This window comes from Choloepus didactylus, chromosome 3 (genome assembly GCF_015220235.1).
Source record: "Choloepus didactylus isolate mChoDid1 chromosome 3, mChoDid1.pri, whole genome shotgun sequence".
In the NCBI taxonomy this organism is placed as follows: domain Eukaryota; kingdom Metazoa; phylum Chordata; class Mammalia; order Pilosa; family Megalonychidae; genus Choloepus; species Choloepus didactylus.
In genome coordinates, this window is record NC_051309.1 from 157,790,888 (window position 1) to 157,804,916 (window position 14,029).

Sequence of the window (14,029 nt, forward strand, 5' to 3'; positions counted from 1 at the left end):
GCAGTGGCCTGAGTCCCTCACACAGTTGATGGAGATCATGCCTTTTTACAGAATCATGTTTAATAGTTTTTAAATAACAAAATCCTTATTATATTTATAACAAGACAATAAGGGCCTATAAATGATTTAACCACACAAAGTAATTTATTTGTCTGTTATCTTTCACTATTTCTACTTCTTATTAATTTTTAGCTGTAAAATTGTTAAATTGATTCTTACTGTGATCACTTTTCCTTCTTTTCCTATTTGGTTTTTGGCTTTATTTAAATCTCAGAAAATTATCTTTATTAGGAACAATGAATTGTGTCATAATATTTCAAAATAAACTACTTAAATTTGCATGTCGTATGCACATTTTGATTAATTCGTATTTTCTTACTCAAAGGCTTATGTAACTACAGATACTTCCTAGTCATTGAATCTCCCTCCCTATCTTTGTATAAGCATGATGTCTCTTCATGTTAATTTATACTGATGGATGTTTAGTGGAATATTTGGAAAATTCTTTGTTATGGATCTTGTGTCTTTACTGTTAGCTAAACTGACAAGAAGAAAAGAGAGAAGATGCAAATAAATAAAATCAGAAATGAGAGGAGGGACATTACTACTGACCCCACAGAAATAAAAAAGATCATAAGAAGATACTATGAACAACTGTACACCAACAAACTAGACAACTTAGATGAAATGGACAATTTTCTAGAAACACATGATTCATGTGACTGCATGGATGAACCTTGAGGACATTATGTTAAGTGAAATAAGCCAGACACACAAGGACAAATATTGTATGTCTTCACTAATATGAACTAAATATAACTAGCAAACTCATGATATTAATATCTAGAACATAGGTCACCAGAAGGCAGAATAAGGGCAGAGAATGGGGAGCTAATGCTTAATTTGTGCAGACTGTAAATATTTGGAAATCGATGTAGGTGATGTGAGCACATTATAGTAAGTATAACTATGGGCAATGATATATGGGTGTGATTGTGGTTGAAAGGAAAGTTCACCGTCATGTATGTCACTAGAAGAAAAGCCACAGGATGAAACATGAAACTGTATAACATAGTGAACCTTCTTCAGGGTGAAAATATTCTAGAATTGATTGTGGTGCTGAATGCACAATTCTGTGTATATGCTAGGAGACAGTGATTGCACACTTTAGATGATTACATAGTATGTGAACAAAAAAATTCATATAGAAGAGAAAGGGGCCTTTTGAAAGAAAAGAATAAAGTTGGAGGACTCACATTTCCTGATTTTAAAACTTAATGCAAAGCTCTAGTAACCAAAATAGTGTGGTACTTTCATAAGGATAGGCATATACACCAATGGATTAGAATTCAGAGTTAAGAAATAAACCTTCATATTTATGGGTGTGATGGTTGGGTTCATGTGTCAATTTGGCCAGGTGATGGTGCCCAGTTGTCTGGTCAAGCAAGCACTGCCTAATAAGAGGACATTTCATGGACTTAAATTATCAGTAAGTTAATTTCATCTAAGGTTTGTTACATTATTCAACTAAGGGGAGTGTCTTCTGCAATGAGAGACACTTAATCCAATCAGCTGAAGTTCTTAAAAGGAGAGATGATGACTTCAGCAGTCAGAAGAGAGAATTTCCTTCTCTACTTCAGCCAACCAGCCTCTCCTGGGGACTTCATCAAAAACCTTCATTGGAGTTGCCAGCTTCCAGGCTGTCATACAGAATTTAGATTCGTACATCCCCACATGAGACATTTTTTCAAAATCTTGTATTTACAGATATCTTCTGTTGGTTCTGTTTCCCTAAAGAACCCTACCTAATACAATGGGCAATTGATTTTTTTCCCAAGTATTTTAATTTTTTAAAGACCTTTTTTTGCAGAGCAATTTTAGGTTTACAGAAAAGTTGCAAAGTACAGTGTTCCCATATACTCCCTCTCCCACCCCTAGTTTCCCCTATTATTAACATCTTGTGTGGTGCATTTGTTATAAATAATGATGAACCAATATTATACATTGTTATTAACTAGCCATCCTTTACATGACAGCTCCCTTTCTGTGTTGTATAGATCTCTGGGTTTTGATAAATGCATAAGGTCATGTATCCAACATTAAGTATCAACAGAATAGTTTCACTATCCTAAAAATGCCCTGTGCCCCACCTATCCATCCCTTCCCCCACCCTCCCTGAACCACTGGCAATCACTGATCACTTCACTGTCTCTAGAGTTTTACCTCTCCAGAATGCCATATAGTTGGAATCATACAGTATGTAGTCTTTTCAGACTGGCTTCTTCCACTAAGCAATATACGTCTGTTTCCTCCACATCTTTTTTTTTTGTGGCTGGATAGCTCATTTCTTTCTATCACTGAATAATATTCCACTGTTTGGAGACATCACAGTTTGTTTATCCATTCACCTATTGAAGGGCATCTTCATTGCTTCAAGTTTTGGGCAATTATGAATAAAACTGCTATAAACATTCATGTGCATGTTTTTGTGTGGACATAAGTATTCAACTCATTTGGGTAAATCCTAGGAAGTTGATTGCTGGATGATATGCAGGGCCTGCATTTAGCCTTGTAAAAAACTGCTAAATTGTCTTCCAATGTGACTGTACCACATTGCATTTCCACCAGCAACAAATGGGAGTTCCCATTGCTCCATGTACTCATCAGTATTCGGTGTTGTCAGTGTTTTGGATTTTAGCCATTCTAATAGGCATGTAGTGGTTTCTCTCTCTCTTTTTAAGCTTTTTTTTAATGCATTTTTTATTGTGAACTTTAACATATATACATAACAGTGATAACTTTCAAATGATGATTTAACAAGTAATTAGAGAGCAAATTTCAAAGACTGTCATAGGTCACAGTTCCACAACTTCAGCTATTTCCATCATTGTAAAATATAACATACATACATAAAGGTGTTAACTTTTGATGTACAGCTCAACAAGCAGCTATACAGGTAATTTCAAAAATTGTTATGGGTTACAGTTACACAGTTTCAGTTCTTTCCTTATTATGCAATATATACTATACACAGAAAGGTGAAGACTTTCAAAGCACAATTCAACAAGTGGCTATAGAGCAAATTTCAAAGGATGTTATAGGCTACAGTTCTACCATGTCATTTACCTCCTTCCAGCTATTCCAACATCCCAGCATCTAAAATACATATATATATTTACATAAAGTTTCAGTATTCATAGACCTTTGTTAAATCTTATCTTGTTTGTTACTAACCCTTCCTCTCACTTAATCCCTTTCTCCATCTTCAGGGGTGTTTAGGCAGTGAGCACCCTAACTTGTTCATATTGAAAATGGGTGTAGACAGTATGGGGAAGGGGGCTGCATCTGATTGTTGTTCTTAAAGAGGCTGTTGCCTCTGGGTTTTAGGACTTGTCTGGCATAGGAACACTCTGGTGGATTTAAGTTTCTGAGAGGTACAACTTAGTGAGTGTATCTTTTATAGAATCTCAGGTAAAGACCTAGGTATTTGGGGACTACTTCTGGTAAGGGCATGGCACACTGTAGCCATTTGGCATGTCTAGCTGGAGCTTGCACAAGAGAAACCTCCAGCATAGCCTCTCGACTCTGTTTGGGATCTCTCAGCCACCATGACCTCAGCTTTTTACCTTTCTCTTTTTTTTCCCACCTTTTGGCCAAGTAGGCATTTTCAATCTTTTTCTGTCATGGTCTGGCTCATTCCTAGGAATCATGTCCCATGTTGCCAGGAAGATTCATTCCCCTGGGAGTCATGTCCCTTGTGGAGGGTTTGGGGAGGTTAATGATTTATTTGCAGAGTTGGGCTAGAGAGAGAAAGGCCATATCTGAGCAACAAAAGAGGTTCCTTGGAGGTGCCTCTTAAGTATAATTACAGGAGGGCTCAGCCTCCCATTTATAACCCCAAGTTTCACAAGAGCATGCCTCAAGTCGAGGGCTTGATTTATTAAGTAGTGGGTTTCTAATTTCACTTAATATATATTCTATCCCAAGCTAAATGGTCAGTTTCTTACATAATCTTCACTTAGCTGTACAATCATCACTCTCAAATTCAAATAATTATCATAACATAATACATCCCAGAGCTCTTATCAGCTGCTAATTATTCATCCCTAGTATTAGTGCAGTGTTGGTAAGATATTCCTATTAAGCCTAGTCTTTAATATGTAGTGGGTAGTTTTTCCATATATGACTCTGTTGTTAACCCTCTGCACCAGTGTCATACCTTATATCATGCTAACACTTATTTAGGTTTGTGGTACTACTCTGTGATTACAACCATTTATGAACATGATCACCTCCAATGTGTCACTGATACTTATAATCCTATTAACGAACCATAGTCACTCCTGACAATTCCCATATCATTAAGTTCACCCTTATCATCATATCTGTACATGTTAGATTATCATTCCCCCCCTTCACTAGCTTCTATCTCTAGGTCCCCTATATGCTACTTTTTAAGACATTTATTTTACATAGTTCACATTAGTGGTAACATACAATATCTCTCCTTTTGTGCCTGGCTTATTTCACTCAGCATTATGTCTTCAAGTTTCATCCATGTTGTCATACATTTCATGACCTTGTTCCTTCTTACTGCTGCATAGTATTTCATCATACGTATATACGACATTTTGTTTACCCACTCATCTGTTGAAGAACATTTAGATTGTTTCCATCTCTTGGCAATTGTGAACAATGTCACTGTGGACATCAGTGTGCAAATATCTGTTTGTGTCACTGCTTTCAGATCCTCTGGGTATATACCAAGAACTGAAATTGCCAGATCAGAGGAGAACTCGATATCTAGTTTTCTGAGGAACTGCCAAACTTCTTCCAGATGGGCTGTACCATTATACGGTCTCACCAGCAATGAATAAGAGTCCAATTTCTCCACATCCTCTCCAGCATTTGTGGTTTCCTGTTTGTTAAATGGCAGCCATTCTTTTTGATGTGAGATAATATCTCATTGTGGTCTTGATTTGCGTCTCCCTAATAGCTATTGAAGATGAACATTTTTTCATGTGTTTTTTAGTCAACTAGAATGGATTTTATTTTTTTTAAAAAAAAGAAAATAACAAGTGTTGGCAATGATGTAGAGAAATAAGGACCCTCATATATTGTTGGTGGGAATGTAAAATGGTGCAGCTGTGGAAAACACATTGGTGGTTCCTCAGAAAGCACAGAATTACCATATGAACTGGCAGTGCTACTTCTTTATATACATCCTGAAGAATTGAAAACAGGGACTTAAACAGGTACTTGTACACCAATGTTCACAGCAACATTATTCACAATAGCTAAAAGGAGAAACAATTCAAGTGTTCATCAACAGATAAATGGATAAACAAAATGTGGTATATACATACAATGGAATGTTATTCAGCTATAGAAAAGAATGAAATTCTGATATATGGGATAACGTGGATGAGCCTTGAAGACATCATGATGAGTGAAAAAAGCCAGGAAAAATGGACAAAAACTTATGATATCACTTACATGAAATAACTAGAATATGCAAATTCATAGAGACAGAAACTAGATCACAGGTTGGGAGGGGGGCAGGAGTGGGGGAAATGTGTGGAGTGAATTCATGCTTAATGAGTACAGAGTTTCTGTTTGAGGTGATGGAAAAGTTTTGGGATTGGATTAATGCAGGGTGGTGATGTTAACACAACATTTGAATGTAATTCAATACCACTGAATTGTATACTTGAAAGTGGTTAAATGGAAAATTTTATGTTGTATATGCTACCATAATAAAAATGTTTTAAAATACAAGTAAACAAGATCACTGAACAATAACATTTGTAACAAACATGAACAAAGAAAATCAGCAGAGAATTAGATGCAAAAGCACTTAAAAGGACTTTTTAGCATAGGAGATTATTCAGATTCAACCTGCTGCTATATTGAATAATGCTGGATTACTCCCTGAGTTGGAAATAACATGATTACTGGATAAGTCAGAGTTTCCAGTCAGTCATATGACATTTTCAACAGACATGGCAAAGCAGGGTCTAATAAGAAAATAGCTAAATATCATCAGTAGTCATAAATAATAGTGTATTCCTTTACGCTCTAGGACAGAAAATTGTCTTTCATTTGACAAATGCATGACCCCCCCTCCCTTGTATTTTCCCTTATATGGAATTAAATATGTGGTACTATTTGCATTATGGCAATAATTCCTTTTTAAATCATTTTTATTGTGAAATATTTCAGATATTTTTAAAATTCACAGAATATAATGAAGCCCTGGGTATACAGTACTCAGCTTATGAAATAATACTTTACAAACGTAATTGAAGCCTCCCTTTACTTCCTAATGATCTCATTTCTCAATTCCTTTTTCCCCTGTTCTCCGAGGAAATCACTGTACTGAATTTAGTGTTATTGATTCACATGGGATGCAATCTTTGAGGTTTCTTTCTCAGGCCTAGTTAAAAGCTCTAGCCTTCTTTCAATCTTCAGAGTTAATTATTCCCTTTGTGCCTCTGAGTAGAATTTATGATGTGGTAAAATCTAAGGATACCAGAATCAGCTGCTACTTTTTAATTAAATCCAAAGAGGGAAAAAATGCCAATTTAAGTCTATATCAACTGTCAACTTTAAAGTCCTTTAAAAAACATCAAGACAAGGATATTTAGAAATATGTGGAGAAAAAAAAAATATAGATGTGAGACAAATTCAACATTTGTGTTTCAGCAATATGGCAGGGTGTGCATAAAAACCTTCCTGCTACATCACCTGGAGATGCTGAGGGAAATTATACAAACTTTTAAAAATGCATGGCTGAGCTCATATAAAAGAAAAGTCCCCAGATGCCAAAAATAATGCAACAACTGAAAACTGGACTAGGAGTAAGCAGGCTACCCTGTTTGCCTTCCTGGTGACATGGTAGCTAGAGTTGCCATCTAGGGGGTTGGTTTTTAAGGGAATGGAAAGGATAGGAGTTGAGAACTTGGTCCTTGCAAGATGGAGAATTGAAACCTAGATCCTCTGCATGAGACTAGAAAGGGCTGAACTCTCAGTTGGGAGTGTGGGGGTGAGAGAAACATTAGACAATAGGGAACTGGTTTATCTCTTCTTGGTCTCTGGAAATAAATCCCTTGACAGTTCATAATATGGAAATGTACAACCTACAGGATTGAATTTATACCACCTCTGGTCTAGGAAACCACAAGTTAAGAAATAACAAAGAAAGGTCTCAAGCCAGGCTTTCCCAGAGAGTGCATCCAGAAGTAAATCCAAAACTTTTCTGGAGGAACACTCTCAACCTAGGCTGCACAGATAAAGTCCTACTGAAGATAAGCTCATAATCCAAGGTTTAAAAAAAAAAAAAAAAAAGAAAGCATTCCAAAATGGTGGAGTCAGCAGCCCAAACAACAGATATACACAAGAAATTCACGAAAGAAATATCTGATAGAGACTACGAAGTAATTATAACTAAATGGATTGACATATTTTAATTGTCTAAAACGCACTAAAATTCTGATAACTGCTACAAATTCTGTATTCCTTAACATGCATAGCAGTGAAAGATAGGTGGAATGGCAGCTGTTAAGGGAAAGATAACTGAATTAGGCAGAAAGATCAGGGCAAAACCAGAAACAGGAAACACTGAAGTATTGCCACTGGCTGATTTGGCATAATGTAATAATATAGAATTTTGAATGCACTCAACAGTTAGCTACTGGAGGAAACACATGAGTATGGCCTACTCCTGGAAATGTGTAAATTGAGGTTCTTTTCTCAGAAATGCCTGCAAAAATACTGATGTAGAACAAGCAATTACCTATATGGGATCTGGAGGATGCTGGAGTACGTGTTAAAGCTAACATGTAGTTTGAAAGTTTTGGGGTGAAGCGAGCAAAATATTATACTCACCTTTAATTTTTTTCCTATATTTAACTATCTACAATACTTTATGAAGTAATGATCAATAAATCATTATTGTCTCATTTCATTTATTCTTCTGAGTTCCATGTAATAGACACCTATATAAACATCTCAGCATGATATCAATATCTGTTTATTGATTTTCTTTAACCTAAACTTGAGCTTTCTGCCCACCCACACATAAACAATCAGTAAGCTGGGTCTATTCTACATATGCAGTCCTCTCTTGCCACTTTGCCACATTCCTGTTTGGCCCCTCATCAAATCACAACTGGGTTTTCATTTATTCATCAAATATTTTATTGTGTATATTTACTATACACCAGGTACTGTTGTTTTAGGTGCTAGATTATTAGAATAGTTTAAGAACCTATCTTTATTGACTTTAGTCTCTTCCTGCTCCAACTGAACCTTACTGATTTACTACCCCTAAAACATGTATCATTCTCCTGTTCAAACCATTCAATGGTTCCCTGAAACTTGGAAGAGACAGGCTAAACTTTTTACCTTGATATTAAACAGCCCTTCAAATCTGGCCCAAAACCATGTTTCTAAAGCCTTCTCTTACCATTCTCTGGGATGTTTATACTGGCTTTGGAAGGCAATGTCTTCCAAATACACTATATTCTGTCTCCCAGAGAATCAGAATGAATAAAAAGCAAAACCCACATATTCTGTTTACAATAAACACACAAGAAATATAAGGATACAGAAGGGTAGAAGGCAAAGAATGGAAAAAAAAAACAGAATACATAAATACATCAAAAGAAAATGAGCATAGTTTTATTAAATTAGACAAAGAAGATTTTATGGCCAAAAAAAAAAAAAAACATTTCTGGAGATAAAAATGTGCACGTCATAATAAATATTTTGTTCACTAGGAAATATGACAATTTTAAATTTAGATAATATAGACTCAAATATATACAAAAATTGACAGAGTTATAAGGAAAAATAGACAAATCCATATTCATTTGGAAGATTTTCATATAACTTTCTTATAAATTGATAGAAGCAGACAAAAAAATACCAGTAAAACATGAAATATTTGAATGACACCATTAATATACCTGACCTACTTGACATACACAGAACACTGCACCAAAACATTACATTATAAATACTATATTTATGAAACAATAATTAAAAATTGAGCATATGCTGGTCCACAAAGCAAGTTTCAACTAATTTCAAAAGATTTTCTCTGACCAGAGAGTAATTATCCTAAAAATCATTGATAAAAAGATCATTTGGCAATCTCTATATGCCTGGAAAGAAAATTAAGACATATATTCCTAAATAAACCCATGGGTCAAAGAAAAACATCATAACAGAAACGAGAAAATATTCTAACTTTCTAATGATGATAAGTAACTATATATTATGTATAAAAATATATAAGATCAACCAGAGCGGCATACAGAGGGAAATTTACAGCCTTAAATTCATATTCTAGAGAAGAATGATAGAAATCTTTAATCCAACTATCCATCTCAAAAAGTTGGAAAAAGAAAAGCAAGTTAAGTCCAAAGAAAACAGAAGAAAATAGTAAAGAGCAGAAATTAATGAAATAGAACAAGTACATGCAATAGAGAGGATAAAGCCAAAAGCTGGTTCTTAGAAAACAATAAACAGGATTGATAAGTTTCTGATTATGATTCATGAAGAAGCCAAAAGAAAAGTCATTAAAAACCACCATCAGGAATGACAGATCTACACTACAGAACTGCAAACATAAAGATGATAATATGAATAACTTTAAGCCAATAAAATTGAAAATTTAGATGAAATGGACAAACTCTGCAAAAAAACATAAATTACTAAAATGTAAACAAGAGGAAGTAGAAAATTCTGAATGGTTCTCCATCTATTAGGAAATCAAAATTTAATTATGTCTTCAATAGTAAAACTGTACAAATCATTTAAGAAATTATTCTACTCTAATACAAAATTTCAAGAAAACGGAAAAAGTAAGAAGCATGTCCCATTTATTTATGAGGCCCAAATAATCTCAATACCAAAATATGACAAAGACAGTAATGAAAAGGAAAATCACAGGCCAATCTAACTCATGGTGCAAAAAATTCTTTGATGTGAAACTACTAAACAAATTATTACCAAACCATCCAGTGATTCATAAAAAAAGGATAAGGCCCGCAGCCAAGTAGAATTTATTGGAAATATAGTTGATTTAACATTCAAAAATCAACCAATATAATTCAACATAACAGAAAAAAAGAAAAAAATTACATGATTATTTCGATAGATGCAAAAAAAAGTGTTTGAGACACTGAATATTCATTCATGATTAAAAAGTAAATAAACACAAATCTTCCTACAAACTAGGAATAGAAGGGAATATCCCTATTTGGGTTAATGGTTTCTACCATAAACCTAAACCTAATGGTGAAATATTAAAAGCTTTCCCAATGGGATAAGAAATAAGATAAGAATGGCTGCTCTGTGTTTAATTTAACATCTCAAATTTCTATGTACCTTACTGAAAGGCCTAGCAAGGAAAGAAAATATATAAAAATTTTAAAGATAGGAAAAGAAGAAAGCAAATAGTCATTATTTACAGATGATATGATTAAATATATTAAAAAAAAACCCAAAAGAACATACATAAATAATTTAAATTAAGAAATAAGTTGGAAAGGTTGCTGGATATAAAAGTCAAGATACAAAAATTAATTGTATTTCAATTTACCAAACAGACATTTTTAAAAGGTACAATTTATAAAAGCATCAAAAATATCTAATTCCTAGAAACAAGTCTAACAGAAGATATACAAGATCTCTCTCCTATAAACTATAAAATATTATTGAGATACATTGAAGACTTAAATGCATGGAATCTTCTATGCATTAGAAGACTCAATATTGTAAACATCGTCAGTTTCCATCAAATTGATCTAGATTCAAAGGAATCCCAATAAAAATTCCAACAGTTTTTTTTTTAGAACTTAATAAGCTGAATTTAAAATTTACATAATAATGCAAAAGGCCAAGAATATTTAAGATTCTGTTAAAAAAAGAACAAGCTAGGGAACTTAATTTACCTGATATCAAGACTTATTACAAATCAACAGTAATTAAGACAGTGTGGTACTCATGCAAAAATAATTGAATAGAGTATGGAGTACAAAAACAGCACAAGTATATGGGTACCTGATTTAAAACAGAGGTGGCACTGCAGAGCAATGGGAAAAAGATGGTCAACTGGATATCCCCATAGGGAAAAAAAAAGACCCTTAACCTCTATAATCCAAGGTGGACTGCAGACTTAAATCTGTACAATAAAGCAATAAAACTCCTAGAAGATAATATAGGGGAATATCTCATGATGTTTGGGTAGGAAAGGATTCATTAAGACACGAAAAACACTAAACATAGAAACAACTGACAAACAGTATTGCATTAAAAATAAGAACTTCTAACTTCTGCTCATCAAAAGACCTCATCATTGAGCTAGTGGAGAATGCAGGGGTATTGGCCTGCCCTACCTCGATGGTTGCTACCATGCCCACAGACATAGGGGACTGGTGGTTTGATGGTTTGAGCCCTCTACCATGGAATTTGCCCTTGGGAAGACTGTTGCTGCAAAGGAGAGGCTAGGCCTCTCTATAATTGTGCCTAAGAGCCTCCTCCCAAATGCCTCTTTGTTGCTCAGATGTGGCCCTCTCTCTCTAGCTAAGCCAACTTGAAAGGTGAAATCCCTGCCCTCCCCCCTACGTGGGATCAGACACCCAGGGTAGTGAATCTCCCTGGCAACATGGAATGTGACTCCCAGGGAGGAATGTAGACCCAGCATCTTGGGATGGAGAACATCTTCTTGACCAAAAGGGGGATGTGAAAGGAAATGAAATAAGCTTCAGTGGCAGAGAGATTCCAAAAGGAGCCGAGAGGTCACTCTGGTGGGCACTCTTACGCACCATATAGACAACCCTTTTTAGGTTCTAATGAATTGGGGTAGCTGGTGGTAGATACCTGAAACTATCAAACTACAACCCAGAACCCATGAATCTTGAAGACAATTGTACAAAAATGTGGCTTATGAGGGGGGACAGTGGGATTGGGGGGGCCATGGGGATCACATTCCCCTTTGTCTAGTTTGTGGATGGATGAGTGGAAAGGTGGGGGAAGGAAACAAACAAACAAACAGACAAGGGCGCCCAGTGTTCTTTTTTACTTTAGTTGCTCTTTTTCACTTTAATTATTATTCTGGTTATTTGTGTGTGTGTGGTAATGAGGGTGTTGGGGATTGATTCTGGTGATGAATGTACAACTATGTAATGGTACTGTGAACAATCGAATGTACGATTTGTTTTGTATGACTGTGTGGTATGTGAATATATCTCAATAAAATGAATATTAAAAAAAAAAAAAAGGACCTCATCATTAAGAGAATGAAAAGGGAAGCCACAGGAAGGGAGAAGATCGTTACAACACTTACAAGTGAAAAAGGTTTATATCTAGAACATATGAAGCATTTTCATTAATCAAGAAGAAAAATAAAGACTTTTTTTTTTAATGAACAAAAGACTAGAACAGATACTTCATAAATTTGGCTCACACTTTGGCTCAACTAATGGCTCAACCTCATTAGTAATCATGAAAAGGAAAAATTAAAACCAAAATAGCTAAAATTAGGAAGAGAACAATACTGAAGATTAGCAAGGACATGGAGCAATAGCGACTCTCCTACCCTGCTGATGAGAATGGGAATGGGGACATTCCCTTCAGAAAACTACTATTATCTACACTAACTGAGCCATGAGTTTGACTCTTGGGTACATATCTAATAGAAATGCACATGCAATATGAGTCTAAAGACACATCCTAGAATTTCCTAACAGCATTATTTGCAATAGTCCCAAACTGAAAACAATTCCAATATCTAACAGCAGTAGAATGGATAAACAAACTGCAGAATGGATAAATATACTGTTATATTCATACAATTTAGCACTATGTACATAGCATTAAAAATGAACAAACTATAGCTTCACGCATCAACATGGATATACATTACAAAAATCATGCTGAATGAAAGAAAACCAACGCAAAAGAAATATATTGTATGACTACCTTAGGCATAGATGAAACTAAGCTATAGTGTTTAACTCAGGACAGAGGTTAACCTTGGAGAGAAAGGGAATAGTAACTGGGAGGAGATATGAAAAAGGCTTCTGGGGTACTGAGGCGGTCCTATTCTTTGGTCTGCACATGGGTGTCCACTTTGACCTAACTCATTGAGCTGTTGTTTGGTGCACTTCATGGTATATACATTATGCTCCATATACACTGTGAAAAGAAAAAAGGGCTGGTAAAGTCTGGACAAGGATTATAGCAGACAGGACACAGCTGCTCACATAATTTCTACACAACTGAACGACTCCTTTTAGCTTGCAAATAAACAGAAAATTATTCACACACAGAACTTTTACATTAAAACATTACTTCCTCTCACTATACTCACCAGCTACACCAAGATTATATGCAAAATGGTTAAAAGTATTTAAAACCAGAAACTGTGCTTATGCTATATTCAAGATTTCCTTACCACTAGTTTATTTCATGCTTCAGTGGACACACTGTTAAAAAGGATTATAGTATGACCTACTAAGTTTCAAAAACGTCTTCAGTTTTAAAACTTTCTTGAGTGCAAAAATAATTAGACTTGAGACAAGTATGAATTTTTCCCAAAGGAATCAAGTTGTGTTCCTACTAACAAAGATTTTGTTTTGACACAAAATATGCCCTTCTCCAGGAACTCAAATATCTTTGTAATGGCCACTTGAGATCCTTATTTGGAGCTGTGTGTGCTTTCTGATGGTCTCATTTGCACATGGATTTTTCTAAGAATTCCATTTATCATCTAAATCTCTGGAGTGGAAGGGAGGGAACCTGGCACAATGGATCAAAATTGAATGGGCATTTCCGTGACTCCACAAGCATCATCCGCTAGGGAATGCCTTTTGTAAAAGCAGATTTCCACTCAGTCTTTCTATCCCAGGCAGATTTCTGCTAGCCCTTTCCAAGATCAAATCGTGGAAAGGTATTCATGACAAATATTAACTAAATATTTTTATTTTACATAAAGTTATTGCCTCAGAAAATATGTTTT